This window comes from Ctenocephalides felis, unplaced genomic scaffold, assembly GCF_003426905.1.
Source record: "Ctenocephalides felis isolate EL2017-DRISC unplaced genomic scaffold, ASM342690v1 CF-g0.4_SCAFFOLD_02860, whole genome shotgun sequence".
Taxonomy (NCBI): domain Eukaryota; kingdom Metazoa; phylum Arthropoda; class Insecta; order Siphonaptera; family Pulicidae; genus Ctenocephalides; species Ctenocephalides felis.
In genome coordinates, this window is record NW_020539014.1 from 9833 (window position 1) to 22096 (window position 12264).

General features: G+C 28.8%; 1 long non-coding RNA gene across 1 annotated transcript; it reads left to right on the forward strand.

Annotated features, from left to right (window-relative positions):
* The first annotated feature begins 1155 nt into the window (after nt 1–1155).
* Nucleotides 1156–1916, forward strand: LOC113381398. Its single transcript, XR_003367541.1, has 3 exons — nt 1156–1378; nt 1451–1579; nt 1681–1916. It is a non-coding gene; the product is annotated as an uncharacterized LOC113381398 (long non-coding RNA).
* The last annotated feature ends 10348 nt before the right edge of the window (nt 1917–12264 follow it).

Below are 12264 nucleotides of genomic sequence, written 5' to 3' on the forward strand. Positions count from 1 at the left end.
CCTCATGATATATATGTATCATGTTCTCGTTTCAAGTGTTTACACGTGTTACATATGAACCATCAAATTCAGTTAGTTTTGAAAAGCCAATAGTATAACATCGAGAAAACAATATTATTTGTTTTCAAATAATAATTTTAAAAAAGACAACACTTTTAGTAATTTTGATTTATAAAAGTTAACTATTCGGCGGAAAAATAACTCACAAATTCATTTTTTGTTAAAAATTCTTGTTTAGTGAAAAAGTGCTAACGTATATTCAAACATACAGGTAATTAATTCAATTTTATCGTTAATCTTTTCTTAAAAAATTTTTTCCATAACTTTCATAAAAAATTTCTATCATTTTTAATATCCTGTTCTGATAATCCACTCATTTATTTTTATCATTTTCATTTTGATCATATTATCATATTTCTGTACATTATTATCTGTTACAATTAATTTATTATTTAAGAAAAATCTATTTTCTATTCATAAACATATTGTTTGCTTAAATCTTATCAAGATCATGTTTCTTGACAGATGTCCTGAAGATGGAACGTACCTAGTTCCTAAACGTTGACAGTAAACAAATAATTAAATAAAGAAATTGTTTATTAAAAACTTTTCTTGTTTTTTTATTTTGTATTATTTTTGGATTCTTGTTTGAAACTCTACAATATATATATATATATATATATATATATATATATATATATATATATATTGATTGTTTCTTTTCCGAACAGTAAATCCAATAATAAAAAACAATTTGTTTTTTGAAGATGTTTAATACGACGTTTCGGAACTCGGAACTTCGGAACAGTTCCATCATCAGGTATATTCTGTCAAATACAATGTTTTTTAAAATATTGATTAACATTAATTAATGATGGTCAATACAGATTAATTAGAAAAATTTTTTTTATAAAGGAATGGACTATGTACCGGGGTAAAGACCCAGTAAACCACAGAAGTTAAATCCACGTAACTCATTTTGTAACTTTCGTTTCGAAACTGATGTTAAGTAAAAAAACCGATGCTGTTACGTATAGTTGTGAGCTTTAATCACCGTCGACCAGTTTAAACGTTTATAATACTGCTTTGTTCGTATCTGTCGGTACGTGGCGTGGTACGTTGCACTGTCACATACATTTGCCTTTGACAATAGCCGTGAAGTGTTTTATGATCGAAATGTCAAATTAAATATAGGTTAACTCGGTCAGTGCATCGTGGACGCATAATTGAGTATTTTATCGTGTATGTTTGAAATGCAAGATATTTCCTTTATTGAAGCGTTATTTATTAATTGCTTTTATATTTAGTGCGAAATCAGTTGTAGAAATTAGTTAAACAGTCAGCTGGAAAAGTATTTAATATGAAACCGGCAAACAAGGTGAGTCTAATTGTACCTACTGAAATATATTTTAATGTATAAATTATTATAATAATGTTTAGTCATTTGCAGTATATAGGCCGCCTTCAATGCAAAGTCTGTTCATGTATTGTGATAATTGATTTGTCATGTAATAATTGAAATTTCTAACACACCAGTCAGAAACATAACCTCAATTCAGTGATATATGAATAAAGAGAAGTAAGTTATATAGTTTTATACATCTTCATTTTTTATAGTTCCATTAGTATCAGAACTATTTAGCTAAGCACAAACTGATATAAGTTGGTTTTCAATTGTAGAGAAAATTACAGTGCTGATAACCCCTACGAAAATGGATTTCAAACTAGGGAAATTTTCTCCAATAGAGAAGATAAATACAAAGTTAGATAATATATTAGAAATTATTAATCCTTTGTCACCAAAAAAAAAACAAGCAAGGCTTGAAAACATGCGAGAAGAAAAATAAGAACACATATCGATAAATAAGAACACATATTAAGATTAAGTGTTGAAAAGAAAATGAATTGTGGAGTATTTCTTAAGTGATGATATTATATTACAGAATAGGTATATTTATGTTTTACACAAAGAGAATTTTAACTAATATGATTTAGTACTAATTTGTAATGTTGTACTTTTAGGAAATTCACATATTTAATACGAAACCAGCAAAGGTGAGTATAATTGCACTGTTTTTTTTTTAATTTACAAATTATTATATTAATGACTAATTAGTTATTTTCAGTATATAGGTCATGTGCAATGCAAATTCTGTTTATGTATTGTGATAATTGATTTATCACATAATTATTGAAATTTGTGACAGACCAGTCAAAAATCACATAACCTCAATTCAGTGATATGATATGAATATTATAGGTAGATAAGTGTAATATATATGGTATCATACATATTCTTTATAATTTCATTAGTATCAGAACTATTCAGTTAAGCAAAAACTGATATAAATTGCTTTTCAATTGTAGTGAAAGAGTGCTCATAACCCCTATGGGTTATGTCAAAATGGAATTCGAACTAGGGAAATTTGCTCTAATCAAGAAGATAAATTGTTACCAAAGAAACAAGCAAGACTTAAAAACATTCAAGAAGGAAAACAAAGAATGCACCGGATATCACACATTATATGGATTAAGTGTTGAAGAGAACATGAATTGTTGAGTATTTCGAGCCTGATGATCTTGCATTACAGAATTGGTATATTAAGGTTCTACATGAAGAGAATTTTAACTAATATGATTTAGTACTAATTTGTAGTGTTTTACTTTTAGGTAATTCAGATCTTGAAAATTAATAGGATAAAATCAATGCAAGAAAATTGAGTGTGTGTTCATGTAATAATTATCTCTGTCATATGATCGTAGGAACTACATAGTCATTAACTTCAAATAATGAGTATGTTTAGAGGTAATGTTCACAAATGACTAATTTGTTCACAATGTTTTCAATTCAAAATTTGTGTACAATGTTTCTAAGGTTTTAAGGTTTTTTTTAAGGTTCTATTTTAGATACATTAACAGATGCAAGTGAGTTGAACATATTTAACGCAAGACTTAACTTTGCCAAGTCTGATTTAACTGAAGTTGCCAAGAGAGTTGCCAACATAATACATATTATGAATAAATAAATAATTATTTTTATAGGCTAACATTTTATGGACTGTCAAATTTTAGTTTTCTAATGTTAACTATGTAATATGTAAATTTTGTATATTGTAAATGATAATATTTAATAAAATTACTAAATATCCGAAATTATTATTAATATTCTATATTTGCAGGAAATTTAATTAAATAAGTACGTAACATAAAAGACACCTACACGCTTTTTTATTCAATTTAGATACGTAGCAAAAATGTAACCGCGGTGTATTAGTGAGCAACGAAACAGCCGTTACGTTCTTGCCCGCGAAATAGATGCTTCTGTGTGCCTCCCAGGTTACGTACCTGCTTCGTGCGGACGTGCCAGCGTTACGTAACGTTCATGGCTTTGTTACGTTTTGTGGTTTACTGGGTATATTTATATGTGTATAGTCTTACATGTATATGTGTACATATATAGGTATATATTGTTGTATCTGTATATGTATATGTGTATTATATGTTTGTATGTGTGTGTATATGGATATATGCATGTATATATATATATATATGTATATATATATATGTATATGTGTGTATATGTGTACGTACATATATGTATATATGCGTAAGTTTATATGAGTGTACTTAAATGTTTTTGCCTATACTTTTTAATTATTTATTTAATTCTAGTCTCTACTACCTTTCCTATCTTTTATATTTGATTTGTTGTTAAGTGTTGCTATTTGTTAATTTTTCTCTTATTGTATAGTTACTTTACCAATCCACATATATTATAATTATATAGATATGCTAATTTTCATACTGTTTTTAGATCCACTGATGATGACATTAAATTGAATGTCGAAACGTTTGGAAATAAAGATTATTTTATAAATCTTTGGCTTTTCTTTGTTTATCGCCCTCAAGAACTCACTCATATATTTCAACATCAAAATTAACTACTAAATCATATATATATATATATATATATATATATATATATATATATATATATATATATATATCTATATATATAAAAGAGGATCGCCTTATATGCTACCACTTATAACTCACGAACGGCTGAACCGATTTAGATGAAAATTGGCAGGGAGGTAGTTTAGAGTCAGGAGAAGGACATAGGATACTTTTTATCCCTTTATTTCATTCTAATTCAAAATTAATTATTTATAAACTATCCATGTAGTTTATTCAATCTATGATACTATCAATGATTTCATCCATGACATTTGCATTCGATTGTCAACTGTCATTCGGTGTTTCTGTTTTGATACAAATATATTGATATGCATTTCTTAATGACCATTATTTGAAAATTATTACGTGAATAATATAAATATTTTAATCGCCACGGAAAATTAATACAAAGTGGCAAATAAATTAATTCTTAATAATACCAAGCGATGCTAGATGGACGATGGGGAAATTTATTTCTTGAAAATGGAAATGTAATTATTTATATAATTAGGTATTTATGTATATTTGTTTATACGTATTTAAATAGAGTATTTGAGGTGTTTATTTTATATATCAGCAATAAATATAATCATCAACAAATTAATAAAAAAAATATTCTGAAATATAGTTTCTTGACATAACCTCAAAATTTGTAATAAAAATGTAAATAGTTATACATTAATTGTTGTTAATTTGTAATTTCTTTATACATATCTTATAAAATGTTTCAGGTGTTTACAACTAATTGGCATATATATATTATCAGCAAATGTGCTTTGATTCGACAATAAAAAGGTCTAATTGAAGTAATCGACTACCTTAAGTTAACTATAGTGATAGAATATTAGTTTTTGGTTCTCATATATTATAACCCAGCTATAAACCTCACGGAGCCCCAGACTTTTCCAGCGAATGCAAAATTGTCGAATTCGGTTTGTGCATTCTGGAGTTATATTGTCAAAACTTATAACTCAAGAAGGCTGAACCGATTTAACTGAAAATTGGCTTTGGTAAAGTTGGTAAAAGTTGGTGCTTTGATTCGACAATAAAAAGGTCTAATTGAAGTAATCGACTACCTTAAGTTAACTATAGTGATAGAATATTAGTTTTTGGTTCTCATATATTATAACCCAGCTATAAACCTCACGGAGCCCCAGACCTTTCCAGCGAATGCAAAATTGTCGAATTCGGTTTGTGCATTCTGGAGTTATATTGTCAAAACTTATAACTCAAGAAGGCTGAACCGATTTAACTGAAAATTGGCTTTGGTAAAGTTGGTAAAAGTTGGTGCTTTGATTCGACAATAAAAAGGTCTAATTGAAGTAATCGACTACCTTATGTTAACTATCGTGATAGAATATTAGTTTTTGGTGTTTATATATAATAACCCAGCTATAAACCTCACGGAGCCCCAGACCTTTTCAGCAAATGCAAAATTGTCGAATTCGGTTTGTGCATTCTGGAGATATATCGTCAGAACTTATAACTCAAGAAGGCTGAACCGATTTAACTGAAAATTGGCTTTGGTAAAGTTGGTAAAAGTTGGTTCAGAGCCAGGAGAAGGACATAGGATACCTTTTATCCTGTTCGACTTGGAATAACAATAAGCAAATGACAGCTATGTAATCACGCATGGATGACAATTCAATATTTGTAAGGAATTAATAATAAAATTATTTATTTTAAATAAATAATTAACAATTATAATATAATGATAGTGCCATTGCCCATTCGTATAAACAGTGAAGCGAACTATGTATAACTCAGTATGGTTGACAAATCATATTTTTCTCAAACACAATGCTCTGAAAGAACTTATTTGTATAATTATGTACTCATTGGTATTTATAAAACCTTTTCTAGATTATTCAGATTTAGAACCTAAATTTGGAATTGATCAAAGGAACATTTTGTCGAATAGCTTATTTCCAGTTATAATTTTCTGAATTTATTCAAGAATGGATAGTAATATATGAAGATCCACGACCGAAGTGTCAAAAACCAGTAAAGCTAAGCATTGTTTAACAGCAGTATTTGAATGTAAAGGGAAAAATATGTATAATCAGCTATAACCTGATTCTTATGACTTTGGTAATGGGAGATAAATGGTAATCTTTGAAAATCCATAGTAAAAGTATTTTCTTCCATTGGTAGTTTTCTAGCAATTAGTTGAAAATGTAATTATTTTGTAAAATACCTTTGAAATTAAAATATGACATTAGACCTGCTTGCCATCTGGCCGTTCCAAGTTACCCCGTTATAGGGTAAAAAGGTCTAGATAATTTTTTTTTTAAAGACAGCAAAAAAGCACGTTTTTACAATGATGAAGTAGCTGGTAGTTTTACTGAACGTAGTCAAATAATTGTTCATTTGAAATGTGTCATTTATTGTGATGATTTTCATAATAAAATTTATATTTGCCTAAAGTCAAATTGGACCTTTGTGCCTTGCCCTGTTCTACATATATACTTTTTATTAAATTTACTTTTATTCATCGAATATTACTAGAAACTTTTCAAAAAGCAGGTCAAAAAAGAGATACCTAAATCATTTTGTATCTCTCCTCGCAGAAATTTGAAAAATTTGTACAAGCTCAATAGTATTATTTACAATTATACACAAAATCCAGAATCCAAAAAAAATTTCAAAAAATTTGAAACGCATTCATTAATCGATTAAATGGAATTTGTAATGACTATATAAGTCGAAAGACCAACAAAGACTTGGATTGAATTATGCCATGTTTTCTATAGAAAGTGTATAAAACTTTCAGTTTGGTTGTATTAATAAAATATATACAAACTAATGGGGTTTATTGTTTCTATAATATCTCATTGTATATAGCAATTCAAACAACACATCCTTACACAAAAAGTATTAATTTTTTAGATACTCTAGAAATTGTTTATAAAATAACTTACTTAGCAAAACAACGTTTGCCGGGTCAGCTAGTATATATATATATATATATATATATATATATATATGAGTGAGTTCTTGAGGGCGATACATCAAATAAAGAAATATTTCTTTGTTTGATGTATCGCCCTCAAGAACTCACTCATATATTTCAACATCAAAATTAACTACTAAATCATATATATATATATATATATATATATATATATATATATATATATATATATATATATATCTTCTATATATATAAAAATAAGTCGGGTTTTCCTTCCTGACGAAATAACTCCAGAACGCGCGAACCGATTTGGACAATTTTGCATTCGTTGGAAAGGTCTCGGGCTCCGCAAGGTTTATAGCTAAGAAAATTAGTGGTGCATGGCATCGTGCCCTAATGCAAAATGCTGGAACTTCACGCACCGTAATTAAAAATTTGGCTAATAAAAATAATCAATAATTGTTTCAAATAATTGCAAATAGATTATCTTCTATATATATAAAAATAAGTCGGGTTTTCCTTCCTGATCAAATTTTTCCTTTTCAAATATAAAACAAACAAAAAATTTCTTCATCTTTCTCACGAAACCATCTGGTGGCGAAACGGATTTCGTCGGGTTTGCTAGTTTATAATAATAATAAAATTTAGATTTTATAAATATTACAAATATTTAATTGAATTTTATTATTTTATATATTTATTATTTTTACAATAATATTAAAATTTAGGTTTTTAAATATTATAAATATTTAATGAATTACAAATGATTTGTTTTTATATAAATATATTCTTCTTATATCTATGTATGGACCTTGTATAGACCAAATATTAACAAAATAAATAAATTTAGCAAAACTTACATCCGAAATTCTTTAGACATCAAGTATCAATAAATGTGGTAAATTTGTAAATTTATAATTAAATCGTATTGTAGGCTGCATAAACATTGACGAAAAGTGTATAGTTTTGCAAAGAAACAGCTTGACCGATCGTCGCACTAAACGATAAACACTAATTCTGATCAAGTTATATTTAATGGCCTTCAAATTTTTAAAATCGGTCCAGTAGATTTTTAGGAAAACGTTGACGAAATTTCAAAAATCAGCTTACATTCACACACACTTTTTTCAAATTCAGTCTCATTTGATTCAGAATGACTTGGTACGTCAAGAAACCATAAAATTAGCAAATCGGATTTTTCAGGAATAAATATTTTAATTATATTTTTACATATTATTGCATAATAATTCGTAACCTGATGATAAAATTATAAAAGCAATCAAAGCAATATTTATAAAATTAGATTACTTAAAAATAAGGAGAGCGCAACATTTTATTTAAAAAAAGAGAAGGGCGCGGCACGGAAAGGTTGGAAAACACTGGATGAATTATTAACCCGCCAACAAAAATAGATAGATAAAAAATAGATTAAAAAATATATAATATATAATAATAAATATGTTAAATTATATATATATATATATATATATATATATATATATATATATATATATATATTAATTTGGAAATATGAACAAACAACACTCTTTTTGCACTAATTTATTAAATAATAATTTTCACAAACGTTTCGAGACTAGGTTTGTCTCATCATCAGTGTGTTATAATTAAAAAAAAATTTAAAATATGGAAATCTAAATTAGCATGTTGTGTTTTTCATTACACGTCGTTCACTGCACGTTGTTCTTTTAATACCAATGTCTTCGGTATTCGTATTCTCTCCTACTTGAAACCACTTGAAATTGTAAAGTCACTCAATCAGATAGGAAAAAAAGGATTAGGGTCCAGTTGAAAAATAGATGGCGTTAGGAGAAAAAATATTCTATGATGAGATGGTTTGTTTATAAGATTTGTTATACATTGTTATAATTAAAAGTGTATGTACATCTATATATAAGCTACAAAGTATGAATGAGATTCAGGTATGTATCATGTAATATATTGGTATCTGTCCGTAAATTTACTGTGTTACTTGTATGGGCTACTAACATCGATTCTGCAATACTTCTTTTAAATAAATTTTAAATAAATTAAGTGCAGTGCGCGCAATGTTTTATCAAATTAATGTTGGTGATAATGTAATTTAAAATAATGTTATGGGGGGCAGAGTATCGGAAGCTGCCCCAAACCGAATATAGACTTTGTGTAATTATAAGATGTGATTTAAGTGAATAATGTGAATCGGGCCCGATGTATGGACAGGTGTTGGACACTGGTTGCGCCGTGGGTACAGAGATAAGTTTAGATTTAAGTTGTAGAGTTCAGATTGATTAAGTAGAGAATAAGTATGTAAATATATAAATATAGAATATTGTTTAGTTAAGTTACGAACAAACGCCTCTCATTACTTGTAGTTGTAAATTCAAATAATCTTTCAGCAGTACGCGATAAAAGGTAACAGTGAGTTTAACTGACTAACAATAAAATAAGGATTATAAGTGAAAGAAATAAAAAGGAATACGTAACAAATGGTCGATTTCAATAATCCACTCATTTTATATTATGAACAAGATTTATTTAAAAGAAGTATTGCAGAATCGATGTTAATAGCCCATACAAGTAACACAGTAAATTTACGGACAGATACCAATATATTACATGATACATACCTGAATCTCATTCATACTTTGTAGCTTATATATAGATGTACATACACTTTTAATTATAACAATGTATAACAAATCTTATAAACAAACCATCTCATCATAGAATATTTTTTCTCCTAACGACATCTATTTTTCAACTGGACCCTAATCCTTTTTTTCCTATCTGATTGAGTGACTTTACAATTTCAAGGAGTTTCTAAATACCGGATTAATAAAGTGCTGAGAAAGCTGAAGTTAGCTGTAACACATTACAGATTTGTCAAATCTTTTGCACTGTGCTTTCAACTTTTTTATTTTGGATTCGCTGTTACGATTACTTCATTACTATAATTTTTTTTTCGGCGTGCTTATTGTGTAACTCGTTTGTATCGTATTTTATATTTTTTATTCGCGTTTTCTTTCATTTCGTTTTTTTGCTACGTGTACTAATCATTTTGTGCTTTTGTTGATTGTGCGTTATTTTATTTCTTTACATTTTATATTTCTTGTTTTATTGCGGGATTCAAGACCCTTCTATAGGGAATAGGTTAGTTTCTCTCCAGCAAGAGACGCGAGTTTTTTCATCCCATTAGCTTTTAGTTTCATTCTGTTTTTAGCCTTTAATTTTAGCCGATATTTATTCACATAGATTCTTAACGCGAGTTTTTTCATCCCATTAGCTTTTAGTTTCATTCTGTTTTTAGCCTTTAATTTTAGCCGACTTTATTCACATAGATTCTTAACTTTAGTTTTATCACTTAGATTAACTTTACTTTAATCCCTTACATTCTTAACTTTACTTAAATCGCTTACATTCTTAACTATACTATTATTAGATTCTTAAATTTACTTTAATCACTTACATTTACTTTACTTACTTTACTTTAATCACTTTAGGCTAGCACTTAGATTATTCACTTTAGGCTATCACTTAGGTTATTCACTTTAGACTAGCACTTAGATTATTCACTTTAGGCTATCACTTAGGTTATTCACTTTACTTTATCAATTTAGGGTATATCACTTTAGTTATAAGCTTCCTTTTATTCACTTTTTACTGATTACCACTTACGTTAGGTTATTCTTTTAATTTCATTCATTATTTTATTGTTTATTCATTTTAAGGTACAGCACTTACGTTTCATTACCTTATTATGTCTACATAATCAACATTTTTTTTTTATTATGGATATTACGGCTACTAAAACCTGTTTGTACTGTTCTACAGTATTTAAAACAAACAGTTCTTTATATCGCCATATTAGGGCCAAGCATGGGAAAGAACCCATGCATTTCGATCGAACATTTCAATGCATCTATTGCAGTAAGGCTTTGCATTCGAGATCTGCTTTGAAAAAACATATAATACACTTTCATCCTACCATTCCTCTTCAACCATCTGCTCCCAATTCTGTTCTAGCCACTGACACTCACTCATCAAATTCTTCCTCACATATTCAAACAGTTCATTCCGATCATATCACCTACAACACCTACTTCAATAATTTCCGCATCAACCCTAGAACATCTGTCGCCCTTCATTCCTATGCTGCCTCAATTTCACCGACACCACCAACTTTTGCAACTGACTCCATTGCTACAGAATCCATTGCTACAGACTCCATTGCTACAGACTCCATTGCCCTTTCTCTTGCTTTTCATTCATATGCTGCCTCCATTTCACCGACACCATCAACTTCTACCAACATCATCAACTCCATTGCCACACAATCCACTTCTTGCACCAGTGTTCAACAGCAGATAAACTATATTTCAGGTATGTGTACCAAACATGTTATTAAACAATGGTGCAGCAAACAGTAATAATATTATGTTTTAATAGGTACTCAAAGGAAATCTAGGATCTTGTGCCCCCTTCAGAATTGTCAAAGGTTGTTTTCCAGATACAATGCCTTACATCAACATATCGAAGTTGATCACACCATCCACATCGAACATGAAGAAATGACATTTTCTTCTTTTAATGGTTTGTTCATTTTCGATTATAGACTTTGTCAATGCACTTTTCTATTATTTGGTATTTTTATATAGATTTTCAATCATGGAAAAATAAAATTGAGCAGAGGGATGTTACTCGATATGTAATAGATAAATCTGGGTACAAAATTAAAGATGGGAACAAAATTATTTTTTACGATTGCCACCGCTCATATAGCAATAAAAAGAGAAAAGGGAAAATTTCAAGGGCATCCAAAAAAATCGGAAAGGCGTGTCCTTCTCGAATCCGTACTACGCATTATAGTGATGGTGTAATTAAAGCCATGCACTGGAAGACGCATGTGGGACACGAGAATCTTGCAAAATATATTCCACTCGACAAACATTTGCAAAAGATAATTGAAGGTACATTTATACATTACTGTGTATTAATTTACGCACCCATACATACTTATGTATACATTTAAATGTATGAATTATTGATTTATTAATACTATAAAATTAATATTATAATTTTTACAGATAAAATTCTGGCTGGAGTTGCAGATGATGTTATTATAAGCAGTATACGTAGTGCTGCACGTGATAATATGCTACCCCGCAGGGCTTTCTTGATCACAAGAAAGGATATATGGTACATCAAAAAACGTGTTTTACCACCACATATGACACACAGAAATCCTAATGATCAAGTAAGCGTGAGAATATGGGTCAGAGAGAAGCAACTTGAGAAAAAGTTCCAAGTTCTGTTTTATAAAGAAGTTGGTACAGCTGATTATGGGCTAAATAAGGAAGACATTATTTTGGTCATTATGACTGACCTGCAGGCCA